We start from the raw sequence: 7,728 nt of genomic DNA on the forward strand, positions 1-7,728 counted from the left end.
ACTAGCTCTAAAAAGGGTATTTTTGTTCAAAGGTGGTCAGTGAAGTCACTGTTCAGTTAGGTTACTTGTTCATGAAAGATTAGATAGATCTTTTAGGAAAATTCCTCAAACCAGTAAGTCTCCCACCATTTTCTAAGGGGTTCTGTGTGTGTTGAGTCATGCCTTCAACACCCAGGCAGGCAGCTTACTTCTCTGTCTCAGCCATGAGACATTCTGTGTGTGTTAAGTCATGCCTTCAACACCCAGGCAGGCAGCTTACTTCTCTGTCTCAGCCATTCTACTTGTACACAGCTTTAAGATCAGTCAGAGGTGAGCAGTTTGAATATTTTTGATCTTTGCTGAGAATGTTTACAGCCCCACACATATGAATGAGTTTATGTATCTTTGGATACTGTTGGAGCCTTTCAAAGTCTTTGAGGATATCTCATTCTCAAAATTTTCCTTTTATGATTTTGACCAGCTTATGTTTGTCCCAGCTGTTAGTGATGTCTAAGACACATCCTGCAGTGGTGAAGGAGCTCCACTGATTGTGTTTTTTACAAATGCCCTGGAGGTAGGGTTTTCTTCATTTAGTGATCTCTGAGGTAAAAAAGTCCTATAAGCAGTTCCAAGGAGCTGCTAGACAGATCAAATAGTGACAAATTTCAGGGGATTAGATTTTTGAGGGAAATCCAAAAACATTCTGTTCCATCTAGGAGCTGCTAGGCTGCTGGTTTTTAAGACTGCCACAGAGCCTGGGGGCAAGAGGGATGGGAATAGAGCAAACATAAATGACACAAAACTTGATTTCTTACCCAGATTTACCTGATTTTCTTGACTATATTATGAAAGAATTGCTGCAAGGTTTTGGTTAAATAATAAGGTTCTGAAAAAGGTTTCTTTTGACATATTTTATCAGTGCTCTCATTGCCTTTGTTGAGATATAGACATCCACACACTTTTATTTCACCATTCATCAAGTGTTTTGTGCCAATATTTTAACTTTTATTTTTTGAAGCCAATTTTAAAGCTTTTTGCTATGTCACATCAATATGAAGAAAATACCAGTAAGACAGGCTGAGAAAACTCAAAAAAAAAAAAAAAAAAAAAAAAAAAAAAACGGGAAAAAATATATATGGGTAGAAAACTGAAGTTGCTTGAGAAAGTCATTGTATTGTGGAAACAATGTCAACATTTGAGTTAAACTATATTTGGTTTAAATTTCAATTTTTAACTTCAAGACCTTGAAATTTTCTTTCTAATTATTGGTACACATGGGTTTACCCATTGACAAGAGGTCCAGGTGATGCAGTGGTAAAGAATTCACCTGCCAATTCAGGAGGCATAGAGACATGGGTTCAATCCCTAGGTTGGGAAGATAACCTGGAGAAGAAAATGGCAACCCACTTCAGTATTCTTGCATGGAAAAGCCCATGGATGGAGGAGCCTGGAGGGCTACTGTCCATGGGGTCACAAAGAGTGGGACACGACTGAGTATGAACACACACATATGCAGTGATATCTTCTAAAGGTTGCAGCAAATCTTAAATTATACATATTGGAATTTTAATAAGTTGAAATATTGTTTTAGGTTTTTCAAATATAAACAAACCGACCAATACAAACAGTTGTTAGTACAATTTGGCATTAGAGTCCTTCAGAAAGGCTGATTTCTGCTTCTAGATTTCATGTTTCCTGCAAGTAGAAGAGCTTGACTCACATCTGCAGGCTTTGGAAAAAATAAAAGAAACCATGGATAAAAGGCTTTAGCTAATGTGACAATCTGGTTTCTTTCCAACTAAATATCTTGATCTATAAGATATTTATTTAATGATGATAATAACAAAAATACAATTTGGTTATTGTTAATTAAAATACTAAGCACCATCAGGATTTTGCTAAGTTTTATAAGCTTAGAGACAGAAAACTGACATATCCCAGTATTTCCAATGTGAGCTTTACTGAATCGGCTTATGGATTCTTTGATATTGATGTGACTTGTCTAGAAGCTGGACTTCAAAGAGAAACCAATGTCATTAGGAAAAAAATAATAATTTTTCCTACTTCCCATCTTATGATCAGGTAAACTTTTAAACTCAACTCTGAATAAAGAAAAAAAAAGTGTTTGAACTTTTTCTCTTTAAAGAAAGATTGAGGGAAGACTTCAAAGCATCTGTCACAAAGGCATCGTACCTTGGGTTGAAGGTATGATTTCTACAGACCTCAGTTCAGCCCTCAGGGACACATATAGATCCACCTCCAAATGGATACAGGACTGCCTTAGATCTAATCATTTCTTAAAAAGTAAAAGTAGACTTGCAAAGACAGGATATAGAAAGCAGAATTTAAAGCACCCAGAGCCACTACACACACTATCAATATTGATTTAAGTTGTCTGTCTTCCATGAAACATAAGCCTCAGTGACTCGTGTGCTTTTTCCTCCTTCAACAGAAAACCAAATAACTTTTAAGAGAAGCCAGTGTTTCTATTGCAATCTGGACAATAGCAAGAAATTTATTTAATTCATTTTGGTTCTGAATTACTGGAGAATCGCTTCTCAGTCTTTTGGCTAAGATCAAGTGAATTACTACGGATAAGGAAAGAGATAAAGGGAAAAAAATTAGATTACTCAGCAACCTATAGAAATTTGTCTGAGTATCTTGAGTATTTTTGAAAAATTTATTCAGATCTCATTTATTTGGGAATCTCTCACTGTTAGAACTAGTATTCAAGATGTGGCCTATTGGACTACAGACAGCACATTAGATTCAGGAGAATATCATTCTTTTCCAAATTTAACGTGGAAGCTTTCATTTCTTTTTAACTGTAAATTTGATTTCATCACAAACCAGCTCTCCTAGCATATAGATACCTCATCATATTTTGACCATCTGTTGCTCAATCCACAGAAAAAACTATCATTCACAAAATACCCAAGAGTTCCAAATATTTTCTCATTTTTTTAAAATTTAAAAATGTGTAAAAGAAGGGAAAAAGTACACTTCTGCATTTCTGCCTGTATCTTTCCCTATTAAAACTTTTCCAACTTAGCTGATAACCATCTTTAAGAAACCAGACTTACAGATTTCTACCACCTGTCTCTTATCTCATTATTTTAACTTCTCAGGGGCTTACTCATTCTAACAAATACATTCTAATCCATGAGTATAAGAATACTCATTGCTTATCTTAAGAGCAGACAGCATAGAATCACTAAGTACTGGGAACTTGCAGGCTAAGGCATTTCAGTTGTGTCCAGCTGTTTGCATCCCTGTGGACTATAGCCCACCAGGCTCCTCTGTCCATGGAATTCTCCAGGCAAGAGTATTGCAATGGGTTGCCATGCCCTCCTCCCAGGGATCTGCCCAACCCAGGAACTGAACCACATCTCTTATATCTCCTGCATTATCTGGTGAGTTCTATACCATTAGCACAATCTTCGTCAAGAGTTAAAACATACACTTATACGATGTCATCTTCATCTTCAAAACAATCAACAGCATTATCTGATTTTTCACCACAACTGACAGTGAAAACTTGAGCTTTACAATAGACGTATATTTAGTAATCCAAAGACTCAATACGTGTAAAAAGAGAACAAATAAATAACACTTCAGTTCAGCTCAGTTGCTTCAGTTCAGTTCAGTTCAGTTCAGTTCAGTTGCTAAGTCATGTCCGACTCTTTGCGACCCCATGAATCACAGCACGCCTGTCCATCATCAACTCCCGGAGTTCACTCAGACTCAAGTCAGTGATGCCATCCAGCCATCTCATCCTCTGTCGTCCCCTTCTCCTCCCTCCCCCAATTCCTCCCAGCATCAGAGTCCTTTCCAATGAGTCAACTCTTCGCATCAGGTGGCCAAAGTACTGGAGTTTCAGCTTTAGCATCATTCCTTCCAAAGAAATCCCAGGGCTGATCTTCAGAATGGACTGGTTGGATCTCCTTGCAGTCCAAGGGACTCTCAAGAGTCTTCTCCAACACCACAGTTCAAAAGCATCAATTCTTCGGTGCTCAGCCTTCTTCAGTTACTTAGTCCTGTCTGATTCTTTGGGTCTCCATGGACTGCAGCATGCCAGGCTTCCCTGTCCATCACAAACTCCCAGAGCTTGCTCAAATTCATGTCATTGAGTTGGTGATGCCATCCAACCATCTCATCCTCTGTCATCCCCTTCTTCTCCTGCCTTCAATCTTCCCAGCATCAGGGTCTTTTCCAATGAGTCAGTTCTTCACATCAGGTGGCTGAAGTATTGGAGTTTCAGCTTCAACATCAGTCCTTTCAATGAACATTCAGGACTGATTTTCTTTAGGATTAACTGGTTTGATCTTTCAGTCCAAGGGACATTGAAGAGTCTTCTCCAACACCACAGGTCAAAAGCATCAGTTCTTCTGTGAGAAGCTTTCTTTATATTCCAACTCTCACATATATACATGACTACTCAAAAAAACAGCTTTGACAAGATGGACCTTTGTCAGCAAAGTAATGTCTCTGCTTTTTAATATGTTGTCTAGGTTGGTAAAAGATTCTCTTCTAAGGAGCAAGCATCTTTGAATTTCAAGGCTACAGTCACCATCTTCAGTGATTTTGGAGCCCCCCTCCCCCCAAAAAATAAAGTCTGTCACTGTTTCCACTGTTTCCCCATCTATTTCCCATGAAGTGATGGGACCAGAAGCCATGATCTTCAGTTTTTAAATGTTGAGGTTTAAGCCAACTTTTTCACTCTCCTCTTTCACTTTCATCAAGAGACTCTTTAGTTCTTCTTCAATTTCTGCCATAAGGGTGGTATCATCTGCATATCTAAGGTTATTGATATTTCTCCTGGCATGCTTGATTCCTGCTTGTGCTTCATCCAGCCCAGTGTTTCTTATGATATACTCTGCATATAAGTTAAGTAAGCAGGGTGACAATATACAGCCTTGACATACTCCTTTCCCAATTTGGAACCAGTCTGTTGTTCCATGTCCGTCTGTAATTGTTGCTTCCTGCCATGCATGCAGATTTATCAGGAGGCAAATAAGGTGGTCTGGTATTCCCATCTCTTTCAGAATTTTCTATGGTTTCTTATGATTTACACAGTAAAAGACTTTGGTGTAATCAATCATGCAGAAGTAGATGTTTGTTCTGGCATTCTCTTGTATTTTAAATGATCCAACGGATGTTGGCAAGCTGATTTCTGGTTCCTCTGCCTTTTCTAAATCCAGCTTGAGCATCTGGAAGTCCATGGTTCACATACTGTTGAAGCCTGGCTTGGAGAATTTTGAGCATTACTTTACCAGTATGTGAGATGAGTGCAATTGTGTGGTAGTTTGAGCATTCTTTGGCATTGCCTTTCTTTGGGATTGGAAGGAAAACTGACCTTTACAGTCCTGTAGCCACTGCTGAATTTTCCAGATTTGCTGGCATATTGAGTGCAGCACTTTCACAACATCATCTTTTAGGATTTGATTAAGCTCAACTGGAATTCCATCACCTCCACTAGCTTTGTTCGTAGTGATGCTTCTAAGGCCCACTCGCCCTCACATTCCACCATTGCTGGCTGTAGGGGAGTAATCTAGCCATTTTGGCTATCTGGATCATGAAGATTTTTTTTTTTTTTTTTTTTTTTTGGTACAATTCTGTGCATTCTTGCCCCTTCTTCTTAATATCTTCTGCTTCTCTTAGGTCCATATCATATCCGTCCTTTATTGTAAACATCTTTTTCTGAAATACTCCCTTCTTGTCTCTAATTTCCTTGAAGAGGTCTCTAGTCTTTCCCATTCTATTGTTTTCCTCTATTTCTTTGCACTGGTCACTGAGGAAGGCTTTCTTATCTCTCCTTGCTATTCTTTGGAACTCTGCATTTAAATAAGTATACGTTTCTTTTTCTTGTTTTCCTTTCGATTCTTTTCTCAGCTATTTGTAAGGCCTCCTCAGACAACCATTTTGCATTTCTTTTTCTTTTGGGTATACTCTTGATCCCTGCCTTCTGTACAATGTCAGGAATGTTTGTCCATAGATCTTCAGGCACTCTTTCTATCATATCTAGTCCCTTGAATTTATTTGTCACTTCCACTGTGTGATCATAAAGGATTTGATTTAGGTCATACCATTCAGGTATGGTCTAGTGGTTTTCCCTACTTTCTTCAATTTAAATCTGAATTTGACTATAAGGAGTTCATGATCTGAGCCAGTCAGCTCCCCATCTTGTTTTTGCTGACTGTATAGAGCTTCTCTATCTTTGGTTGCAAAGAATATAACCAATCTGATTTTGGTGTTTACCATCTGGTGATTGATGTCCATGTGTAGAGTCTTCTCTTGTGTTGTTGGAGGAGAGTGTTTGCTATGACCAGTGCGTTTTCTTGACAAACTTTGTTAGTCTTTGCCCTGTTTCATTCTGTACTCCAAGACCAAATTTGCCTGTTACTCCAGGTATGTCTGACTTCCTACTTTTGTATTCCAGTCCCCTATGATGAAAAAGACACCTTTTTTGGGTATTAGTACTAGCAGGTCTTGTAGGTCTTCATAGAACAGTCCAACTTCAGCATCTCTAGCATTAGTGGTTGGGGCATAGACTTTGAGACTTGGATTGTTGTGATATTGAATGGCTCACATTGGTAAAGAACAAAAGTTGTTCTGTTGCTTCTGAGATTGCACCCAAGTACTGCATTTCAGACTCTTTTATTGACTATGAGGGCTACTCCATTTCTTCTAAGGGATTCTTGCCCACAGATAACAGTTATGTGACTTTAAATGGGAACTGTAGTTATGATAAGGGTGGTGAGGACATGGCTGACTGATGCTAAAGAACATATTTAGGCAAAGTGATTTTTTAATCTAAGCATTTAAGGAATGGGAAAGTTAAAGTTGTAAATAATAGCAACTTTAATAACTATATATTCTACTGCAAAAACTTAGAAACTGTGCCTTATGATAGGTAAACTCTTTTTTTTTTTTTTTTTCTTGGCTAACCAAAGCCTAGGTTACATTAAAAATACACCAAAGCTTGATTCCAAATTTTCTCCTTTTACATAATAGATTTTCTTATATTTCTAAAAAATGTGAATCCAAATATTCTTCCTTTTTCCCCCCTTTCCTCAGCATAATTTCCCAATGTCACTTTTGAATGTTTTCATACTTGTTTTTATATAATTCCTGTTAAGAAAATTTCTAAGATTTAAAAACATAGCATTATGAATATACTGAAGCAGCCATAAAATTATCAATATTGTATTTCATAATGAATACTCAGTAAAATAAAGAGATATGCTGCAATATAAAAACATGAATTTAAATTGCAAAAAATTTTATTATGTAACATGCACAAGCTAATTTTACATCATTTTAACTATTGTTCTGAAGGTTTTTTTTGTTGTTGTTGTTGTTGTTTTACAGCTGTCACAGAGGTTTTGAATACAGGTGGCCAGTTCTCTCCATCCAACTCCAAGTGGTAGGTGGTAAAAATTGTTACACTTGAATTAATATTGACCCAATTCAGGTTTTTTTCATTTTGATCTTTTGCACATTTGTAGTTACCATTTATCATAAGTCCTGGCTTAAGAAGGTTAATGTAAAAATAAAATAAAAGCTCAGCAGTTTTGGCTTCTCAGAATATCCTATTTAAAGTGTTATCCATCTTTAATTTCTTTCAATCTGAATATATAATTCATTTCTTTATAACTTTTATGGTTATGTGAATTTATTTATTTACTTACATGTGAACCAGAATCTCTTCTGCTTTCTCCATTCATGTCTCCCATATTTAGGCAAGTA

Source organism: Budorcas taxicolor, chromosome 12, assembly GCF_023091745.1.
Source record: "Budorcas taxicolor isolate Tak-1 chromosome 12, Takin1.1, whole genome shotgun sequence".
Taxonomy (NCBI): Eukaryota; Metazoa; Chordata; class Mammalia; order Artiodactyla; family Bovidae; genus Budorcas; species Budorcas taxicolor.